General features: G+C 38.5%; 1 protein-coding gene across 11 annotated transcripts in view; it reads left to right on the top strand.

Moving 5' to 3' along the window:
- The window catches only part of IPCEF1 (interaction protein for cytohesin exchange factors 1), a 180,657-nt gene that overhangs the window by 25,026 nt on the left and 131,837 nt on the right, over positions 1-23,794 (top strand). For 3 of the 11 annotated variants that reach the window (XM_042940119.1, XM_042940114.1, XM_042940111.1), the window contains exon 3: positions 13,459-13,579. The exons of 6 other annotated variants lie outside the window; for them this stretch is intronic. The gene's annotated coding sequence lies outside the window, so the exon portion shown is untranslated. Of the gene's footprint in view, positions 1-13,458; positions 13,580-20,191; positions 23,523-23,794 lie in introns of those variants that run through there. 2 more of the 11 variants (XM_042940122.1, XM_042940116.1) reach the window with 2 other exon arrangements.

Raw genomic sequence — 23,794 nt, 5'->3', positions numbered from 1 at the left:
GATGAGAAACAGATGTAGATGCTGTTAAATCATGTCAAATATGAACTGCCTGTGTACCCTGTGAATATGTGTAAATATTTAACTAGAAAAACAGTCACATGAGAACGGCTCTGGAGTAATCTTGGAAGCAGGAAGCCACAAATTATAGGTCTGAAATTTACCATGCATGGCTTATGAGTTCAGATAAGTAAAACCAAATGAAGAGACTCTGAAAGTTTTATAAATAGTTCATGTTTTTTGGTAAGGGGAGGGAAAAGAAAGGATTAGGGAGAAATTTTAATGTATTTCAAGTACAATCAGTACAATTAATTATAACCAGAGCAGTAAGAATCATATGATAGGAATTCAGTTATGCATTTGAATCTATATTCATGATCTATGAATTCATAGAATTATGAATCTAGAGTCTTAATCTGCATTTATATTACTTACCAACTACATAGGAACAATTACTGTGAAATCATAGCTTATTCTAATTAGGTTCTCAAGTCAGCACGTAAGGTAAAAATCATATGTATTCAGACTTACCCTGACCGTCTTTCTGGAAGGCATCCTGTTGGAGACAGAAATACCTAGTTCTACTAACACATCTAGTGTTGTGACTGAGCCCGGTATCCTTGCAGGTTTTGGATGATGAGGATAGCTTTGGTTTATGGGCCAAATGTGGAGGGCTAACTATTTACATCAGGAGCATGTTTCATGGAAAATATGTATCTTTAAAACTAGAAGCACACTGTGATTCTAGTCAGATGGAAACATGACTTCTGTCTCAGTCTCATCCACAGCCTGGAGCTTATACTCCTCAAGGGGAGAAAGTGAAATGAATTTGCTCTATTTTATTGCTTTATTTGTTTTCACGTTTAATTTTCACTTCATCAAAATAATATTGTCTAATTACCTTCTGTGCTTTAAATTATTTTATTGGAGTGTAGTCTCCATATAGGGAAATGCACAACTAGTAAGTGTTATAGTTAGTTCTTGGAGTTATTTTTTTTTTAATTTATTCATTTATTATTTCTGAGAGGGATATATATAGAGAGAGAGCACAAGAGGGGTAGGAGCAGAGAGAGAGAAGGAGACACAGAATCCGAAGCAGGCTCCAGGCTCTGAGCTGTCAGCACATAGTCCAACACAGGACTCGAACTCACGAACAGTGAGATCATGACCCGAGCTAAAGTCGGACGCTTAACCGACTAAGCCACCCAGGCGCCCCTGTAGTTCTAGAAGTTTTAACAAATGCACATATCCATGTAACTCACACCGTTACCAAGATATGGAATATTTCTCTTCTTGCTCGATTACAGTAAATCCCACCTCTCTTGTCTCTCCAGCCACATTGTTCTAATTAGTTTTGTCTGTTCCAGAACTTCATATCAATCAATGGCATCACCTGCATGTACTCATGGATCTGGCTTCTTTTGTTCAGCATAATGTGTGTGAGATTAATTTATGCTGTTGCATGTGTCAGTAATAGTTCATTTCTGTTTCTTGCTGCCTATCGTATCATATAAATATATTGCAATTTGTTTACTTCTTTTCCTGTTTTTGGACATTGGGGTTGTTTCCAGCTGGAGACTTTATTATAAATAAAGTCACTGTGAATGTTCATATACCAATCTTGGTGCAGATGTATGCTTTCCTTTCTCTTGAGTAAATACTAAAGAGTAGAGTTGGTGGTCATAAGGTTCTGTTGTGCTTAGCTTTATGACGAAACTGCCAAATATTTTAAAAGAATGTTGTAGCTTTTTACACACTCATCAGTAACGTCTGAGAGTTCTGGTTGTTTCCCATCTTGCCAAGGTCTTTAAGTTGTCATTAGTTGTCTTATAGCTTGTTTCTCTTCCAGGTTTGAGGCGTTTTCCTAATGATTCAGTAAGTTGAGCACTAGTCCATGTGCTTCTTGGCCATTTGTAGATCTCTTGTAGATCAAGCCATTGCGCAGTTTTAATTGGTCTATATGTCATTGTATTAATGAGTTGGAAAAATTCTTCATATATGCTTGATATGGGTCCTTTGCCTGATAGATATTTTGTGAATACTTTCTCTCATCAATAGCTTGCTTATTTTATTAATGTCAACTTTAATGAGCGGACATTTTAAATATTTTCTTTTATACTTTCTGCATCCTGGATAAGAAATCTTGGCCTACCTCAAGATTTTGAAAATACTTCTTTGTATTTTCTTCTGCAAACTTTATAGTGCTAACATTTATATTTAGGTCTATGAGGTACAAACTAAAGTTAATTTTTTTATAAAGATATCCACTTGTTCCGGGAGTATTAATGAAATGGCTTTTCTTTCTGCATTGATTTGCTCTGGGGCTTTTGTTGACAATTGATTGACTACAAAAGTGTCTCTATTTCTCAGCCCCCTTTTCTGTCCCATGGTCAATGTGTATATCCTTATACCAGGACCATGCCTACTCTCAATTGCCATAGCTTTATTATAGATCTCTTTTAGTTTTTCTTAGCCATGTTTTGAATATTTACTTATTTTTAAGAGAGAGGGAGAGACAGTGTGGGGAAAGGGTTAAGAGGGAGGGGGACACAGAATCTGAAGTAGGCTCGAGCTGTCAGCACAGAGACCAATGCGGGATTTGAACCCATAAACTGTGAGATCATGACCTGAGCCGAAGTCAGACTCTTAACCTACTGAGCCACCCAGGTGCCCCATTCTTAGCCATGTTTTGTAGTTTTTAGTGTAGAAGAGTTAGATATGTTTTGCTATATTTATCCTTTTTTTTTTTCTGCTTTTTGGTGCTTTATGAAGAGTATTATGTTTTAAATATAATTTTCCATTTTTCATTACTGTTACATAGAAATACTATTGTTTTTGTATGTTGGCTATGTTTCCTGAGGCCTTGCTAATTCAATTAGTTATAGAAGAGTTGTCTTGTAGATTTCTTTGGATTTTTCTGTGTATACAACCATGCTGTTTGTGAATGGAGGCAGTTTTATTTCTTTTTATTTCTTCTTTTTTAAGATTTATACTTTCTGTTTATGCTTCCTGCATTATTATACTGACTAAACCTACCAGAACAATTCTGAATAGAAATGGTAAGAGTGAATATCCTGGTGTTGTTCTTGATCTTAATTGGTAAGTGGTCAGCCTTTCACCGTTAAGTATGGTATTAACTGTAGCTTTTTATGTATGTCATTTTTCATATTGAAGAAATTCTTCTATTATTAATTTGCTGACAGTATTTTATTGTGAAGGAGTGCTGAATTTTGTCAAATGTTTTTTATGAATTGACTAAGTGGTATGATTCTTCACTTTTGTCAGTGTGCAGAATTATATTGATTGGTTTTTAAAAGTGAAAACAAACTAGTATTCCTGGGATATATTTTGTGTTTTACATACAGCAGAAATTTTAAAGGCATTTTGTGTTTGTGTGCATGTAGGATGCTTGTTTGTAATATTCTTTGGGGCACCTGTGTGGCTCAGTCGGTTGAGTGTCTGACTTTGGCTCAGGTTATGATCTCATGGTTTGTGGGTTCAAGCCCTGCATCAGGCTCTGTGCTGACAGCTCAGAGCCTGGAGCCTGCTTTAGATTCTGTGTCTTCCTCCCTCTGCCCTTACATGTGGTATACTATACACACAAAATATTATTTTATCTTTTTGTTAATATTACATTACTGTACCACATATGCATCTCTTAAATGAAATGCTACCTTCTGACATTTCCAAGTTGTGGCAATATCATTCATTTACTTATTTGACATACTTAATTGGAAAACAGTATATTTAGCTCCAGGGTTATAAAAAAAATAAATCAGATATGGTCTACTTTTTATTAGATCTTCCTTATAATTATGAGTAGACACATTATTAAATCCAAAGTTCATTCTGAAATATCAAATGTATCTCCAATATGGTTTTGTATTAATATTTAAATGTATCCTAGTTTTTGAAATTGGTGACTCATGTATGGAGGAATTTATAGTAATTATCCACCAACACATTATTATACCCCTCTCTTGATCTTGTTGGCAAGTAGGATTCATCCTAGCTGTAGGGTTAGAAGATATATATTTGATTATATACATACATGTCTTCTGAAAATATTCGGGGTCATCCTTACTCTTTCGAAAAGATGATAAAGTAGAATTTTATTTGAAAGCCAATAAACATATCACTTTTGACATGTAAGCCACCCTCATTTTATTTATTTATTTATTTATTTATTTATTTATTTATTTAATTTTATTTTTTAATATAATTTATTGTCAAATTGGTTTCCATACAACATCCAGTGCTCATCCCAACAAGTGCCCTCCTCAGTGGCCATCACCCACTTTCCCCTCTCCCCCAACCTCCCATCAACCCTCAGTTTGTTCTCAGTATTTAAGAGTCTCTTATGGTTTGCCCCCCTCCCTCTCTGTAACTTTTTTTCCCCTTCCCCTACCCCATGGTCTTCTGTTAAGTTTCTCAAATCCTCATATGAGTGAAAACATATGATATCTGTCTTTCTCTGACTGACTTATTTCACTTAGCATAATACCCTCCAGTTCCATCCACGTTGCTGCAAATGGCCAGATTTCATTCTTTCTCATTGCCAAGTAGTATTCCATTGTATATATAAACCACATCTTCTTTATCCATTCATCAGTTGATGGACATTTAGGCTCTTTCCATAATTTGGCTATTGTTGAAAGTGCCGCTATAAACATTGGGGTACAAGTGCCCCTATGCATCAGCACTCCTGAATCCCTTGGGTAAATTCCCAGCAGTGCTATTACTGGGTCATAGGGTAGTTCTATTTTTAATTTTTTGAGGAACGTCCACACTGTTTTCCAGAGTGGCTGCACCAGTTTGCATTCCCACCAGCAGTGCGAGAGGGTTCCCCTTTCTCCACATCCTCTCCGGCGTCTATAGTCTCCTGATTTGTTCATTTTGGCCACTCTGACCGGCATGAGGTGGTATCCGAGTGTGGTTTTGATTTGTGTTTCCCTGATGAGGAGTGACATTGAGCATCTTTTCACGTATCTGTTGGCCATCTGGATGTCTTCTTTGGAAAAGTGTCTATTCATGTCTTCTGCTCATTTCTTCACTGGATTGTTTTTCTACCCTCATTTTAATAAAATAAAAATTATTTTGAAATAAAGTGTAGCAGGGCACCTGGCTGGTGCAGTCAATAGAGCATGTGACTCTTGATCTCAGGGTTGTGAGTTTGACCCCACATTGGGTGTAGAGATTACTTTTAAAAAAATGAATAAAATGTAGCTTCTTAAAGAAAAAAATTATTTTGTTAGAGATTATGCACGAATTTTCACAGAGGGTGAGTTGGGGGAAGAGAGGATTGTGTTTGTACCCAAGTGTCTGAAATGCAAATATATACTTACAAAATTATTTCTTTCTTCCTCTAGAGACACCTTTGTGTCACTTAACAGTCTGTTGTTTTACTTGACTGAGGTCACAATTCTTGTCCAAATGTGGAGGCATCTGAAAAAGAAGGAAGGGACCTGCCAAAGAGCCAATGGGTGGTGCTTCCCTTGAAGCAGGAGAGTCCAACATCGGGGCAACCCAACCAGTATTTTACTGAGTGCTACCTGAAGTGCGAGTTAAGAATTTACACACTTAATCTTGATTCCATGTTTCTGTGTCTTGATTTTCTTTACCTTCCCAACAAATATTTATGTTAAAGACTTTAGCTTGACTCTGTGTTCCCTATCTGAAGACAGACATTCCATGGCTACATACAGAGGCCCTGGTGGGCCTGGATTATTAGCTCCTGAGCTTGGTGTAGATCCACAGCACTGAGAGAGAAAATACGAGACTTAGGACACTGTCACCATCAGTGTGGTGGATACCAGCCATTGCCATCTGCAATCCTTGCCACAAAGAAGATTAACTTAAGCCTCTGACCCTTTTTCTTCACTCTGCCTTATGCCTTATATTATAACCATGTTTGAAGTAAAGATCTTCCCACTGATCTCTGCACTAGGGATCTGGGCTACTTATAATTCATCTTATTCGTGTTAACCAAAAGCTATTATTAGAGAAATCCCTTGGCTTTGTGGTATTTAAAAGATCTCCAACTTTCTGGTACTTTATACTTTTTGTGGGCCCTCTCTCTCCCTATGTAAATGTCATACACACATGAATGATTTGTCCTGTGTCCCACAGAGGTGCCCTACAAATATTTGTTGAGCACAAAGACAATTGAGTGCTTAGGGTACAAGGGCAAGCACAAACATTCACTCCACCTGTTCTCCGGAGGCTTTCAGTCCGATGTGGAGACAGATGCTAATGAAATAATTGTGCTAATATAGGTAGAATTACAAAGTAGATGGGGCCTTGAAGGAAAAGGAACCCACTTGTATGAGAGTTTATCCCTGAGACTGTTAGAGAGAAAAGGTATATTCAAGGACTTCTTTCATGGTCCTGATCTTATCTCAGTTTGTGTTTTACAAAACTGAGAACTTTTCAGAATGTTGTATTTTTCATGTCAAGACGTGAGATCAGCTAGTGAGATGACCCGTGTGTGTGGAGAATTCGGTTAAAGCCACAACAATCAATGCATTTCTGAGTGTTCTTTTACTGTGGGGAGGGGTCAAAGAATTCTTAGGATCCTAGGAAAGAAACATGAGAGAAAGAAGAGGTTTAAGAAAGCGAGATATGGAAATGTTTTCCAGGTAGATAGTTTTGATCTTTAATTGGTTTGTCCTTAGTATCTTAGTTGGTAATATGCAGATATGTATATTTGTATATTCCTTCATTTCTACTGTTTGGATCAAACTTACATATATACTACATCTCATTCACCTTTCCAGTCTGCTGGGCATTCTTTTGGAAGATCTGTTGGGCACAGGGTCATAATGCCTGATTTAATTTTTCTGCCGTCATTACCTTAAGCAGGTTCCCTTGACTCTGCTCAGTTTCTGCATCTATATGTTTTTATGATAAAAATAAAATCAGGTCAACTAGAAAGAGAACTCAAGTGTAAGTGACATGATTATAAGCCACGGAGTGAGGTAAGCTTCCTTCTTAAAGTCAGAGGAAATGTCAGGGTGACATGGCAGAGGCCCATCTGTGGAGCAGAGTCAGAAACAGGAACAGAAGACGGAGTTTCAGCTCCTTAGGGCTTTCTGCCTCTTTTATATGTGTGTGGGTCCAGTTACACATCATTTTGGAATGTATTTGCTTAAATAATAATTCAGAAAAGCCTTATTAATTGGAACAAAGATAGGGCTAACAGGTACTAGAGTGAACTAAAAATATCTCTGCTTCACTGATACAATAGTATAGACAAATAACAAAGGAAAACGTTTCAAGTGTTCACTAGAATTGACTTCTCAAGCCCCTTAAAGCATCTTGGAAGCCTAATTTATGTAGCATTAATCAGAAATACTTTCCATCTGTTTCTTAGGTTCTCTAAGACATATGTGTAGCATTGATTTGTTGTCATAAAGTAAATAAAAATATAACTTAAAAATACTTTAGATATAATTTTTCACGATGTAGTTGAATAATAAGTTATTTTTTATATTTACAAGTTAATACAGTAATTCATTTATTGATAATGTGAAAATAGAGAATATAAGTAGATATTAGACTGGAGGACAGAGGAGATGGGTAGTGCCATTCATCAAGGTGAGAATGGAGAGCACATTTTTAAAAGAAAGATGATAAGTTCGGGGTACCTGGGTCCAGCTTTGGCTCAGGTCAGGATTTTGCACTCATGGGTTCAAGCCTCACATCAGGCTCTGTGCTGACAGCTCGGAGCCTGGAGTCTGCTTTGGATTCTGGGTCTCCCTCTCTCTCTGCCGCTCCTCTGATTGTACTGTGTCTTTCCTTGTCTCTCAAAAAATAAAATAAAACGTTAAAAATTTTAAAAAAAGACAGATGGTAAATTCCTTGTTTTGCGCATTTAGGAAACTATATAGTACTTGGGAATGTGGGGTGCCAATGGGCAATCTGATAGACATCTGAGGAGCTCGGAATGTGACTCTAGCTTGAAATATGGATTTGTAATCCATTGGCATTGGTGACAGTTAAATAAAAATGTAATATGAGAAGGAAAGCACATGAACAGGGCCCTCGGGAACACCAATATTTAAGAGATGAGAGGAGACAAGGGAGAATAAGGAGTCTGAGGAGAGATGACAGGGAGGTAGAAAGAAGAGTGGGAGTCCTGAGAGCCAAGAGAGGAAAATATTGAGACAGCATCCTGTGCTGTGGGGAGGTTAGTAAGAAAGGTGAGCAAGAAAGTTGAAAAGTGCCCACTGAACGCAGCAAAAAAAATGCCTGCCAGTTTTGATGTGAGTGTTCTGATACAGCTGTGCCTGAGGTTCACTTGCAGGGTTTGAGAACCAAGTGCCTGGTGAGAACTAGAGTGGTAAAAGGAAATTTCTCTCAAGCACCTTGAGTGGAGGTTAAAAAACAAGCAGTGACTAAGAGTAGGGCTTTCGCAGGAGGGATTTTTTTTTAGAGGTAGGAGGGATTTAAAACTTGTTGTGCACTGAGAGGAAAGAAAAGAGAAAGGGATTCTCTGAAGATACAAGAGATAGAAGGGGCGATAAATGTGCTTTCTTTGAAGGACTGGGAGGGGGTGGCCCCCAAACATGGTGTAGGGATTGGTCTTCATATAGGACAAGAAAGGCAGCGAGAATAAAGAATGGTCTTCACTCCTCTGGGACATAGAAGGTGAGATGGCTGAGTGAGAGATGGAAGAAGGAAGGATCAATTGAAAACTGTTGTTTTCTTCTGTCAGTCAAGAAGTCATTAGGCACATGTCCTAAGCTCCTGTTACGTAATGGGGATTAACTGATGAAGCAAAACAAATATGATTCCTGTCAACACAGAGTGTAGGGGGGGGGAAGCAGACATTAATCTTGTATTGTTTTTATTTTGCATTTTCCAGGAGAGGGTCAGCAGCTTCATCATATTTTCAATGCATTCAAGGAAGACCCATAAACCGGTAGCGAAAGATTAAAATAAAAATTCTAAAGGTGGTCGATTTTTTATCTTCATTTTTAATACTGGCATATAATGGACATAATAGTGTATTAGTTTCAGGTGTATAACATAATGATTTGGTATATATATTGCAAAATGATCTCCGCAGTAAATCTGGCTAACATTTATCACCACACAGAGTTACAAATTTTTTTTTCTTGTGATGAAACCTTTTAAGATCTACTCTCTTAGCAACTGTCAAATATTCAGTACAGGATTATTACTTATGGTCACCATGCTGTACATCACATTCCAAGAACTTATTCATAGTATAAATGGAAGTTTGTTATCTTTTGACCAATTTCACCCATCTTGCCACCCCTCCCCCCACCAGCTCTGGCAACCACCCACCTGTTCTCCTTATCTGTGAGCTTGGTTTTGGTTTTTGTTTTTGTTCCTTTTCAAAGATTACATACATAAATGAGATCATATTGTATTTGTCTTTCTCTGTCTTACTTAATTTCACTTAGCAAAATGCGTTTGAAGCCTATTTTTGTTGTCATATATGACAGGATTTTCTTCTTTTTTATGATTGGCTAATATTCCATTTGTGTGTGTGTGTGTGTGTGTGTGCGCGCACACACATGAATGTGTGTGCATGTGTGTGCACCATATTTTCTTTATCCATTCGTCAATCAATGGACACTTAGGTCTTGGCTATTGTAAATAATGTTGCAATGAACATAGTGGTACAGAAATCTTTTCTAGTTAATGTCTCATTTCATTCAGATAAATACCCAGTGTAGGATTACTGAATCATAAGGTAGGTGTATTTTTAATTTTATGAGGAACCTCCATACTGTTTTCCATAGAACACACCAATAAATACAAATTTTTGGTATCAATAAGAGCTTGGAGTTCTGGGTATTTTGATGGAGTCAGAGAGCTGAGGGAGGGTTACTTGACAGATTTTTGGAAAATAGGAAGAGAACCCTAGATACATAATATTTAATAAATGTTAGTTATTCTTTTTGAAAATCATACCACTTGGAAGAGACAGTATGTTTTAGCATGCATTAATCTTCTTCCCCATATGTCGCTTTACAAAACTTCCCTCATCTAAGATGGTTTGACATACTTGTAAGGGATTTCCTTATTTAAAAAAAATAAATGTACATGTTTACACTTCTAAAATGAGAGCCATGAAGGACTGTATCACCCATTTTTAATGGCCTGTGTTCCTGGGTTGCATATATCACAACTAATCTTAAACTGAGAAGAATTCTCATCCTGTAAGACTGACAACACATTAAAGCATTCAAAATATTACAGCCTTCTGGATAATGTAGAAATTAAAAGTGCACATTACCATCCTCTGTATTGCAATATGGCCGGTGTATTTATAATTCTTTTACTGTCTTTTCTCAGGAAATCTGAAATTAATATGAAGTGTGAGGCTGATTTCTGGTTCAGTTTTTTAAAAAATGAATTAAGTGGTAACATTTTAAATTTTGGACAATCATTAATATATTTCCGAAAGGAGGGGTGCCTGGGTGGCTCAGTTGGTTGAGCACCTGACTCTTGATTTCAGCTCAGGTCGTGATCCCAGGGTCATAGGATCAAGCCCTGCGATGGGCTCTGTGCAGGGGGTGGAGCCCACTTGGGATTCTCTCTTTCTCCCTCTGCCCCTCCCTGGCTCACACGTGTGCATACTCTCTCTCTTTCTCTCTCTCTCAAAAAAATTATTTTTTTCAGAAAGGAATAAAGCACATTTATCATATATTTGGCCCCTTCTCACTCTGTTCTTACTTCTTTCCACAATCACCATCCTTACTTCTTTTGTTTAAATTCAAGTACAATTAGCATACAGTGTTATATTAATTTCAGGTGTACGATGAAGTGATTCAATAGTTCTACACATGATTCAGTGCTCCTCACAATAAATGTACTCCTAATCCCCTTTACCTACTTCACCCATCCCCCCAGCCACCTCTCCTCTGGCAACCAGTTTGTTAATTATATTTAAGAGTCTTTTTTTTGGTCTTTATTTTTCTTTGTTCATTTGTTTTGTTTCTTAAATTCCACATGGGTGAAATCATGTGGTATTTGTCTTTCTCTCTTTTTAAAAATGTTTATTTATTTCCTTAGAGAGAGAGAGAGGGACAGAGAGAGAGAGAATCCTAAGCAGGCCCTGTACCGTCAGCACAGAGCCCCACGAGGGACTCCAACCCATGAATCATGAGATCATGACTTGAGCTGAAACCAAGAGTCAGGCGCTTAACCAAGTGAGCCACCCAGGCGCCCTGGTATTTGTCTTTCTCTGACTGACTTATTTTGCTTAGCATAATGCACTCTACCTCCATCCATCTTGCCAATGGAAAGATTTCATTCTTTTTGATGGCTGAGTAATATTCCTGTGTGTGTGTGTGTCTGTGTGTGTGTGTGTGTGTGTGTGTATACATACACACATGTGTATATATACCACATCTATATATATATTTTGCATGTTATATATGATCTATATGTATATACAGGTATATATATTATCTCTACCTATCATGTATATATTATCTATATGTATATTTTACATGTCCATCAACTGATGAATGGATAAGGAAGATGTGGTGTATATACACATGGGTGTATATATATATATATATATATATATATATATATACACACCTTCCTTATGCATTCATCAGTTGATGGACATATAAAATTGCTGGATCTTAGGATAGTTATATTTTTAACTTTTTGAGGAAACTCCATACTGTTTTCCACAGTGGCTGTATGAGTTTGCATTCCCATTCCCAGTGCAAGAGGGTTCCCCTTTCTCTACGTCCTTGCCAACACCTGTTGTTTCTTGTATTGTTGATTTTAGCCATTCTGACAGGTGTGAGGTGATATCTTACAATATTGATTTGTATTTCTCTGATGATGAGTGATGTTGAGCATATAGTTTATATGTTTACATGTTTGTAGGAATTTATCCATTTCTTCCATGTTGTCTAATTTGTTGGCATATAACTTTTTATAATATACTTTTATAATTGTTTGTATTTCTGTGGTGTTGGTTGTTATTTTTCCTTTCTCATTGGTGATTTTATTTATTTTGGTCCTTTCTATTTTCTTTTTGATATATCTGGCCAGAGGTTTATCAATTTTATTAGTTTTTTCCAAAGAACAAGCTCTGGTTTCATTGATCTGTTCGATAGTTTATTTTAGTTTTTATAACATTTAACTCTGCTCTAATCTTTATTATTTCATTATTCTATTTTGTGATTGGGATGTTAACGTCCCCTACTACTATTGTTTTATTGACAATTAGTTCCTTTATGTTTGTTATTACTTTTTTAATGTATTTGGGTGTTCTCATTTTATGTGCATAAATATTTACAGTTGTTAGATATTCTTGTTGAGTTGTCTCCTTTATGATTATATAACGCCCTTCTTTCTCTCTTTGTACAGTCTTTGTTTTGAAGTCAAGTTTGTCTGATCTAAGTATTGCTACTCATGATTTCTTTTGACATCCACTTGCATGATAGACGTATCTCCATCCTACCACTTTAGCACAGAGCCAGATGTGGGACTTGATCTCACTAATTGAGAGACCATGACCTGAGCCAAAATCAAGAGTTGATTGCTTAACTGACTGAACCACCAGGTGCTCCTGCCCTCACTTTCAATCTGCAAGTGTCTTTAGGTCTAAAATGAATCTCTTGTAGGCAGCATATTGATGGGCATTGTTTTCAATTTATTCTGAATCTAAGTCTTTTGACTGGAGCATTTAGTTCAATTACATTCAAAATAATTATTGATAGGTATTTAGTGCCATTTTATTACTTGTTTTGTCATTGCTTCTGGAAATTTTCTCTTTTTTTGTCTTTGTCATTTTTGGTCTCTCCTTTGCATTCAAAGAGTTCTCTTTAAAAACAAAACAAAACAAAAAACCAAACCAAAACAAAAGAGTCCCCTTTAATATTTCTTGCAGGTCTGGTTTAGTGGTCATGAACTCCTTTAGTTTTTATTTGTCTGGAAAACTCTTTATCTCTCCTTCTATTCTGAATGATAGCCTTGTTGGATAGAGTATTCTTGGTTGCAGCTTTTTCCCCTTTAGCACTTTGAATATATCATGCCACTCCCTTCTGGTTTGTCAAGTTTCTGTTGAGAAATCTCCAGCTAGTCTTATAGCTTTTCCCTTATAAGTTAAGGACTTCCTTTGTCTTTCTGCTTTTAAGAATTTTTCTTTATCAGTAAATTTTGCAAATTTAATTGCAATATGACTTGGTGTTGGGCTGCTTTGTTGATTTTGATGGGTGTTCTCTGTGCCTCCTGGATCTGGATATCTGTTTCCTCCCCCAGATTAGGGAAGTTTTCTGCTATTATTTCTTGAAATAAATATTCTTCCCCCTTTACTCTCTCCTCTTCTGGGACTCCTGTAATACGAATGTCATTATGTTTGATGGAGTCACTGAGTTCCCTAAGTCTATTCTTGTGTCGCATAATTCTTCTTTCTCTCTTTTGTTCAGCATCATTATTTTTCATTATTTTGTCTTCTAGGTCACAAATTCATTCCTCTGCTTTATCCAGCCTACTGTTCATTGCATCAAGCATGCTTCCGGTCTCGTTTATTGCATCCTCCATCGTTGACTGAATCTCTTTTAACTCTTCTATCACTGTGGTAAGGGTCTCATTGATGTCTTCTATTCTTTTCTCAAGCCCAGTGAGTATTCTTATGATTATTGCTTTAAGTTCTCCATCAGGCATGTTATTTATATTTGTTTTGCTTAGGTCTCTGACCATGGCCTTATCTTGTTCTTTCATTTGGGATAAATTGCTCCATCTTGACATTTTGTCTAAGTCTCTACCTTCTACCGTGTGGTAGAAAAGCCAGTTATCTCTCCTGCTCCGGAAAGTAATGGCCTTATGAAGAAGAGGTCAAGTAGTTCCCAGGGCTTGGTGCTTCAGGGAGTATCTCTGGTGTGTGCTACATGCGTTCTGCTATTGTGTTTTGGCTCCTCTCTCCTTCAGGCCAGTTGTCTGCAGAGGCTCTCTTTGCCTGCTGAGGGCAGTGTTTGGTCCCTGACCTGAATGTGGTGAGTTTTAATTAGGTGTGCTGTGGTCTGCTTGTGAAATGAGACCTGATAGCAACTCCACCAGAACTGAGGTCCTGCAGAACTCTCTGGTTGGGATATGTGGTGTAGGCAGAGGTTTGTGCTGGTCTCATGGGGGAGAAGACTGCGGCACTCGGACTGAAGCCAGCTTGTCTGAGGAGGGCAGTCCTAGCAGAGTACAGGGGGCTTGGGCGTGGTGTAAGCAAGTTAGGCAGCCAGGATTGGTGCTGTACTGCTTCTTGCAGGTGGGTCTGTGTTTACACTGAGGGGCCAGAAAGAGAAATGGTGCCATCTATTTCCTTTGTTCCCAGAAAGTCACCTTCACAAACATTGCTTCTTAGGGACATACTTGGAGAAGAGTGAATATTCTCCTCCTGTGTACCCAGGCCTTCTTCAGATCTGCCCTTTCCATGCTGTCTGCCCCTGGGTTTTTTGCCTGGCCTCTCTCTAGCAGTGGAGTGCCTTCTGGGCTGTATGCCAACCAAGCCTCCTGACCTTTAAAACTCAAGGCTTTAAGCCTCACTGATTGCAAGAACTCATGAAATTTAGTCTGTCTCGTTTTCTAAGCCAGTGGCTTTGAGGAAATATTTTCCTTGTGCATTTCCCTGTGTCCTTCTCTCTCTCTCTCTTTCTCTCTCTCGTGCCCTTCTTCATGATCATGGCTCCCTCCCCTCCACAGCACCTGCAATCCATTTTTCCCCTAAACCATGTATCCACACTCCCTCCCTTCTTTGATGTGGCCTCTTCTCTCCTGTTAGTTGTGGAGCTTGTTCTGTCAGTCTGCAGGTCAATTTCCGGGGTCTTTAGGATGATGTGAAAGTTACCTTGTGTTCTTGGGGTGAGATGAGCCTGTCTTCCTACTCTACCATCATCTTCCTCCCCTCACTGTTTGACCTTTCCGAGCTTCAGATTTGTCTCACATAAAATGGGTTCATTGTGAGGATCACATAAGCACATGTGAAAGTGCTTAGAATAGAGCTGGTGGGTGTCCCATAGTATTCATCCCCCTGCCTCTTTCTTGCCATGTAAGTGCTTTCCTCAGAGGAGCTGATAAAGTTTGGCGTGTTGATCCTGAGAGCTTTCTGACAGATGGACGTCACAAACCATCTTTGGGTGTTAGTTTCTTGACTGCAAAAAAAAAGGGGGGGGGATTGCGCTGCACTGTTGGACAGTAACTGAAGGCCTTTTATTTTTTTACTCTAAAATGTTATGGTTTTAAGGAATTGAAGGAATTTTAAGGAATTGAGAAGGTAAGGAAGGGGGTTCTCAATAAAGATACAGTATATACTAAAATATTATAAAATATGAGAAAACAAGCACCGATGGGGCTAATTTTACTTCCATGGAGAGTTTCCTAGAATTAGATCACAAGAGTCAGGTAGACCATAAGAGTCCTTCACAAGGGGGAAGAAGGAAGTTGGGGGTGATTTCATTGGTTGCAAAGGAAAGCTAGAGGTAGGTAGCTTTCTAGAGAAAGCTAGAGGTAGAGGTTTTTTAAACCAGTGAGATGTCATTTTTGTGAAAGATTATTCTGATAAGTATATATAGGATGGACACTCGCAGAAAGAGGCAGAAGGCAGAAATTTAGAGAGAAGCATAAAGATAGGTGAGCCTAGTGATTATCGTGGAAATGGAAAAATTCCTGGAGAGGAATGCACAGGAGAAAATTACCACGGGGGTGAAGGAGAAGGGAGTCTAAACTGCAAGGCAAGTGTGATGAACCAGGCTGTTTAGCTGCAGCTTTTTTTTCCTTTCCTAAGAAAGACACCTGCTGAATAAACATTGATATAGAGAGAGCTGAGTGGACAGCCGGAGGCACCAGCCTTCTCACTTATTTTCCTATGATTTAAAATAGACAGACTATTTTAGGCATAGCAGACTGACTCTGTCTAGAAATGCAGATGAAGATTTGTTTCCTTTCCTAAATTGAAGATATGGTTGGAAATTTCCCAGGTTAATGTTATGAACCAGGTGTGGTGGTAGGAGGTCAGTGGAAAGCCATGGGTAGGTCACGTCTATGGATTTGGTCATCTTTGCTTCCCGTTTTTCAGGACCTCTGGCTTCTAATCCAAATTTTATGATACCAGACTAGGAATCTCCTAATATATGCAAACTTTTAGTCAAGATATCTAAATAGTGATTCATGCTTTTACTTACCTATTAAATGTTTGCAGATGTCCTAGGTAATGGGCTAAGAGTTGGGAATACAATGGTGCATAGGATGCCAACCCTCCCTTCTAGAAACTCCTGGTCTGAGGGATGACAGGCGTGTTCATGCACATGTTCATAAGACACCGTGAAAAGCGCTCTCATACAGCTATATTCAAAATCTGATGGGGACTCAGGAAGAGTTACTGAAGATAAGAACTATGTATTTTGAAGGCCATCTATCTATCTGGGCGCCACAAAGTCAATAAACGGGAAAGTAAAGGAACATGGCAAAGGATAGGAAACAAATAGTGCTTACGCATATACTTAAATGCCTGACACTACCTGGGTAAATGTTTGGAAATTATGTCATTTCATCCTCACAAGCACCGTGGGTCCCAAGTTATATTATATTCATTTTACAGATGAAAACACTGCGACTTGAGAAAAACTGGTTTCCACAAAGCTCCATAGCTAGTTGGAGGCAGAAGCAGGATCTCAATATATGTCCACAGCATTTCCACCACATTGTGTGGTTACAACTAAATGAGACAAATAAAGGCTCAGGTGAAAGAGGAAGTGGGAACACTTGGTTTTGCTGCCTCTGTGAAAATGTGGATATGACTCAGAGATTTCAGACACTGGGACCTGGTGGTTTGGGTTGTCAAGGTCTGTAAATGTTTCAGTTACTGAATTCAGGATGCTAACTCAACAACAGAAGCTTGCTGTCAGTCAGAAACCAGGATAAGCTTTGTTTTGAGTTCGTATAGAGACAAGTATCTGGAACAATGAGACCTCTCTGGGTGATTTTCACAGAAAAGCAAGTAGTATTGAATCTCACTTATTTGGAAGTTATGCTACAATCTCACACATCTAGCTCTCATCGAGGAATCAGCAAATAAGTGAAACTCTGTGAATACTCAAATAGATGTCATAAACAACAAACACATCTCATGTATTGTACTTTTTATTCAATTCAAAATGCTCGAGCCCTCTATCTATTCATCATAGCGTATCTGGTTTCCAAATCTACTTTGAGGGTAAAAGTAATGTCTGACAAGAAAGCATTAGACAAAAATAGAAGAAGCAGCTTCAAGAATGTAAAGATCTCAGCATCAGTTCAGATAATGGTCAAAGACCCCTGTATAGATCCTGGAAATGGTAAGGAAATTACCCTTGTAATATGCTCATGTAAGAAAGCAGATGTTCTCAGTGTTGACCCTGAGTCATTAGTATAAGATTAAGCTAATTTCAGGCTACTTTTCCAAGTATGTAGGGGGTATACAGTACATTTATAATACATTCAGTTGTCTAAGATAACTAACATGAAAAAGGTGTTGCTGGAAAGGATAAGAAGTCAGCCGTCTGAAAACCTGATCAGTTACACAAAGTGATGTATACTCAGAGGATTTTAGATAATCGGGTGCCTTATTTATTTATAAACTCCAATTTCCAACTACATCTTTCACTGGAATAGGGCAGGTGGCCCATGGATAATATCCTTCTGATGGCCCAGAGGAGAGAGGAAGAAACTCCACTGTCCCCCAGATCCACCATACCTCCTTACTCTGGGTTCCTGATGGAGTTGCAGTGTGGTGGGGAGGGGGAATTTCCCTAATTGGTCCATAATCCCTTAATGATCTTAGATCCATGGACATGGGAAGTGGGGGCAAAGGCCTTTGCCCATGGCCTTTTGGGGGTGGTCTTACCACATGTATACCCTTCCCCTCAACAAACCCACACAGACACACATACTTCTTTGTACCTCATTGTGAATGTCACAACAGTAACTAAAAATAATTCTGAAATGTGTGTTAAGTAATCCTACTGACAGCCTTTTGTTTTACTTCCTTATTCTTGCCCTATTCCAATTGTGCTAAAAGTGCCAAGATGTCTGGTAAAAATTCAAAAGAAGGTTGACATGCAAGGGAGGAAAAAAATGAAAGGAAGGGCCTCAGGTAATTTGCAAAATAGATAATGAGTCTTTACATGATTGAGTCAAAGGTACTGCTTCTTAGTAGAGGTTTTAAATGTTAAATCAATTGTTTTTTTCTCTCTTAGCAACTGAAATGCTGACCCAAAGTTTCACAGAGCTGTTAAATGTTTTTTCAGAAGTTGCAAGTGCAGACCTAAAAAAAGGGGGGCTGACTCTGACCTTATCTTGTCAAGGGAATAGGAAGACCCAGGCAACTTCTACTATTCCCTTTTACTGAAAAAATGATGTCGCTGTTTTCCAATCAAGGGAAACCAGCATTCCCTAATTATGGCACAGATCTCAGTGAGGTATCTGCACACATTCTGTAAAGATGCTACCTAAATACAGTTTGTGTTTGTCAGTTTTAAATTCTTTTATACCCTGGACACCCTTGGTCGTCTTAGGAGGCCTATGGACCCCTTCTCAGAGTACTGTATTTAAATGTATGAAGCAAAATACAAAGAGTTACAAGGAAACCAAATATATAAAAATATGATTACAAAAAAAATTGTGATATAGTAATAATATGTGTGTCTTTACCAATGCATTAATTAACGTGATCTAACAGCACGTCTAATGACATTTGAAGGTGATGATGAATGTAAGTGATATTTTCAGAGAGCTGCAACAACCCACATGGGCGATGGGGACACCTGGGATTTCTACCGGAAACACATTCACAGATACTGCTAATACGTCCGTGGTTTGTTGCCAATATTTATATTTGAAGGAAATGTTCAATTTCACTGAGGGATCAGTGAAAATGAAGATCAGTTTCCCCATCTAAGCGTATAGACTCCCTGAATTCTGTCCACGGATCCTCTGGAGGGTCTACAAGCCCCAAGATAAAAACCCCTGGACCACGTCAATCCTTTTCATAAGTTTATGAGCATGGCTGAGATAAATTGAATTTCTTCAAGTAAATATTTTTATATAATTCCAAATGCAGTACTGAACGCTTGGTTTTTTTACTTCTCAAATGGAAATGCCTTCATTCATTTATTCAATCCTATTCTTCCTTATAATCTGCCTTGTTTGTTAAAGGATTTGAGGCAACTTCCATAAATGCATACAGCAAAATAGAATACGATTACCAGTAAGTGGATGAGAGAGAAGGAACAGAAGAAAAGTTTGTGTGAAAAGTTAAGAGGTGTCTCCCAAGGAAGTTAAGGTGGGAAAGTGTATGTGGGAAGGCTCTAGATCTTTGTACTAGAGTACAATGACATATTGATTCTAAGTTCCATGATAAGAAATTCAAAGGGTAAGAGACAATTAGTTATAGACTCATGATCACATCTCCTGTAAAATAAAATGAGATGCCCCACTTTCTGGCTACTGAAACTAAAGAGAAATTTCTTTCATAGACCTTGTCTCATAATGACTGTCATAGTCAGCTTGAGTGGCTATAGCGAAAAACCATAGACTAAATCGCCTAAACAACAGACATTTATTTCTCACAGTTCTGGAGGTGGGACGTCGTAGATCAGGGTGCCCAGATGGTCAGGTTCTGGTGACACCTCTCTATCCAGCTTGCAGATGGCCATCTTGCTGCTTTGTCTTCCTAGGGAGGAGAGAGTGTGCTCTCTTGTCTCTTCTTCTGTAGGAGGACTAAGCCCATTATGAGGTCTCCACGCTTGTGACCCAATTACCTCTGAAAGGCCCATCTCAAAACATCTTCATACTGGGGGCTTAGAGCTTTAAACTATGAATTTTGAGGGGAACTCAATTCAGTCCATAGCGATGATACAGTGTGTAATGAAATTAATAGTACTTTTAAAAGCTTCCTTTATTTCTTTGGGCTGTCTCTTATCATTTCTCAGTGTAAATCAATGACATATGTTTCTGCTGGCCCAGCTTAATATAGAAATGGATTGAAAAATATCTAGTGTAGGGGTGCCTGAGTGGCCCAGTTGGTTGAGCATCCAGCTCTTGATTTCTGTTCAAGTCACGATCCCAGAGTTGTGGGATCGAGCCTCTCATTGGGCTCCTTCCTGGGCATGGGGCCTGCTTGAGATTCTCTCTCTGTCTCTCTCTCTCTCTCTCTCCCTCTGCCCCTCTCCCCACTCACTCACATGCTCTCTCTCTCTCTAAAACAAAATTTTTTTTTTAACTCTAGTGTAGTTTTTAATACCATTTTGGAGGTATAAAGTATCATTATGACTTTTTTCGGTAGCACCCCCTTGGAGGTACTTATTCTTGAAATGCAGATTATTCATTTTTACATGTCACAGACCAATTTGAGAGTCTGATGAGAGCTACAAATACAGACACACATTAAATTCTGCCTACCATTTTAAGGAATCACAGACCTCTTAAAGCCTCAGCACTTTGAGTACTAAATAACTCTGGGATATAGAGTAATGGATATGCCTTTAGGCATATTATATAAGTGCTGCTTATTGTAACTGAGTGTTTGACATGGATTGAGAACCAGCCAGTTGGGTTTAAGGCTCTTGGCAAGCAGGGGAATGCAGCTCTTCTATGCTGCAGATTAACCAAATGCTTCCCCAGCTTGGAGAACAAGAAACCTGCAGGCACGTTTAACAACACAACATACAATGCTAATATTTCAAGGTTGGAGGGATGCCTGGATCAGAGACAGCCTCAAATCTTGTGCCTGAAATTCTCATGCTCCTTGGAGGACATCACAAATCTCTGACGACCACGATGGCATCTATATACCCTCTAAGGAGATGACCACCCAAATGTGGGTACAGCTTCCAGGCCCCTCCCCAACCTCCTCCACCAGCACCTCGTCATTTGCCAGAGTCCGAGACCAAGCTCTCCTGTGAGGAATTGGATTGCCGGGGTGGATCCAGACTGTGTGGGGCCTGAATCTTATACAACTTGGAGAGTCTTCTGTGGGAGAAATAATACAAAATTACAAAGAGAGAGTTGTGAGAAACTTAATATTTAAGAGACAGACAGAAATGAGAATAATTTTCAGATTTTAAAAAGCTGACAAAATACCAAAAGCGACACATTATTCAGAAAAATAAGATAATTTTAAAATGACCTATCTGACATATCTTAAAACACATTCTCCTACATTTTTGGCTGTGGGATATTTGGCTGCTTCTTCATATAATGATTTTGTAAAGACATTTTGTCTAGAGGACATAGAAAATAGAACGTAGAACATAGAAAATCCAGTCTGTCATCTAGCATGAGTTGATCAGAATTGTTCTGTTTTGTTTTTGTTTTTTTGTTTTTGATTGATGGTTTAGAAAACCTCTGGCTTCCCAGTTGATTACTGGGAATGTAAGTTTTAGGATTTCTGTCTTATGTTTCTTTCAACTATGAGCTTTACAATTTGGAAGAATTCCCATAAACTTGTTTCTGGTTCTGTGCATTAGAAGCCTTATTTGTCTCCACCTTCCACAGACACAGGGAGACAAGGGACTAGTTTATACTGTAATATGACCTCTGGCCCTGAGCCAGCATGTCACCATGCCAGGGGAATTGGCCAGTGGGAAGCAGAGTGTTCCTGGAAGTTATCACCATACTTGAACTACTAGTAATAACTATACATGGAAGAGAGTATGAGCAACATAAGTATATCCCGTTAACTACAAAACGAGTATGTCCATCTCTAGAAATGCCTGCTCTCAGCACTGGTAGGCCACAGCTCACCCTCATGAGAGTTTTTTCACTTTCCTCTCTCTCAGCCCTCTCAAAAGACTGCCTCCATGAGGCTGCAGCCGTCTTTATAGCACCTCCATAGAGTCCTCTAGTAAGATTCCTTAGGGTATAGGCTCACGAGAGCAAGGCCAAGACAGAAAAGAAGAGGGACATTTTCTCACCGTGTCTCAGAGTCCAAATCTTTCCAAGTTTTTTGACACTGGGAATGTATACTCTCTTCTGGAAAGACTCCATTGCCAATTGCAGAATAATCTTACCGCAGGTTCCAGTAAGACAAATACCTCAGAACATACCAGCCTAAGAGCAGCATGAGAAAAGGCTACTTGGAACAGTTTGGGATTTATTTCCATTCATAGATACGAGGGTATTTAAGGCCACAGACACATGCACCACAATACGACTACAGTGATTTTTATGACGGAAAATTTAAACCTGATAGGACCGTACGCTCATTTCAACTATAAAACGCAGTATAGCCCACATGGAATATTTTAACTGATTAATATAACTTTCTGGCAAATGCCCCAAGGTAACTGGCTGTAAAATATATGCTTTGGAAAGTGGCTGAGTTAACTTATTTTATAGATTTACTGATTACAAGCCAGTTAAATGTGGAGTTAAGTGTAACAAAGAAATTTACTTTGGGTTTAGAATAGTTGGTCTGTAGCTCTTCTTTTCAGGGTTCAGGTACCAAGGTAACTTCTCCAAAGCCAGCTAGGGTTTAACACTCCTGGCTGGCAACCATAAAAGCTATTGTTTTTGAATATAATAATTATAATTGTATTACCTATGGAAGGGGAGTGTCTGTTGATTTCATCAAAAAGCAGAATAAATTGCTAAGGTACATGAAATGTCTGCTTCTTCAAAGTCCACGGGAAGTACAGTGTTTATTTGTTTGAATATATTTTGGATGGGATGTATCTACTTTGCTTGCTTGTTAAAGAAAAAAAAATCCATTTCTCTCAATGCCTACATTCAAATAAATTGAAAATAAAAATGTTCAGAGATTCAGAATAAGTGAGAATCCTCTTAGTATAATGATTTAACCTAAAATTTCCTCTTTTTTGGTCTTTATCCACAAAGAGGCCAAACCTGCATTTTATTTTTAATGGAGATGGAGAGAATCTGTCCTTTCCTTCTGGAAGGAGATGTGAACACCATATACAGTAGTGGGAAACATTTTCTCCTTTGTACATAAGGGCTCAGAAAATGAGCGATGAGGTGGTGGACTGGATGTGGTAATATGTCCGTGTTAGCTTCAAATGGTTTATAACAATTCTAAAAATGGGTTTTCATTTTCTGTGTACTAATCCAATGATGGATCTTATAGATTATTTAGGCATAGAATGTCTGAATTTTGGAAAAATAAATTAGATAAAATAAATTAGAGGAAGGATATAGAGTCCCAATTTCTAAAGAGTTTTTTTTTTAAGTCATAGAACTCTTTCTTTGGAGACAAGTATGCCCTGGAGTCCAAGGTGAAACCAACAAGTGCAGAGACGTCCATCCTGCCCACGCACTCAGCAGCCCTTCCCGAGGCTCTTCCTTTGCCCACACAGAACTGTCACGTGGTTGGGCACAGAGCACATACCCAACTTCATGAAGCACTTGCTGGGGACTGACTATTCAGAGTTTCAGGAGGCTAACCATTGATGACAGCATTTTAAGTCATGGATGAGTCACAACCTTTCTGTGATATTTGCTGAGAGCTTCTGGGTGAAGTACCCCAACAAATAGAAATACAGGTGTCCTTTATTCCTTTGATATTGTGTGTGTGTGTGTATGTGTGTGTGTGTGTGTGAGAGAGAGAGAGAGAGAGAGAATGGAGGGAGGGAGGGAGAGAGGAGAAAAGGAGAAATGTTGATGCTGGTGATCTAAATAGGAGTTGCTCGTACTCCATTGAAAGGAGAGGAGACCCTTAACAGTTTTTCATTTTTTAAAGGAAGGCTACTCTCCACTTCCTTTGCTTTCTTTTGGGTTTGCATCATTTTTCAGTTGAATTAACTTGGCACATTCT

The sequence above is a fragment of the Panthera leo genome, chromosome B2 (assembly GCF_018350215.1).
Source record: "Panthera leo isolate Ple1 chromosome B2, P.leo_Ple1_pat1.1, whole genome shotgun sequence".
NCBI classification, from domain to species: domain Eukaryota; kingdom Metazoa; phylum Chordata; class Mammalia; order Carnivora; family Felidae; genus Panthera; species Panthera leo.
The sequence above is the reverse complement of the archived record's forward strand: the minus strand, read 5'-3'. Positions and strand labels throughout refer to the sequence as shown.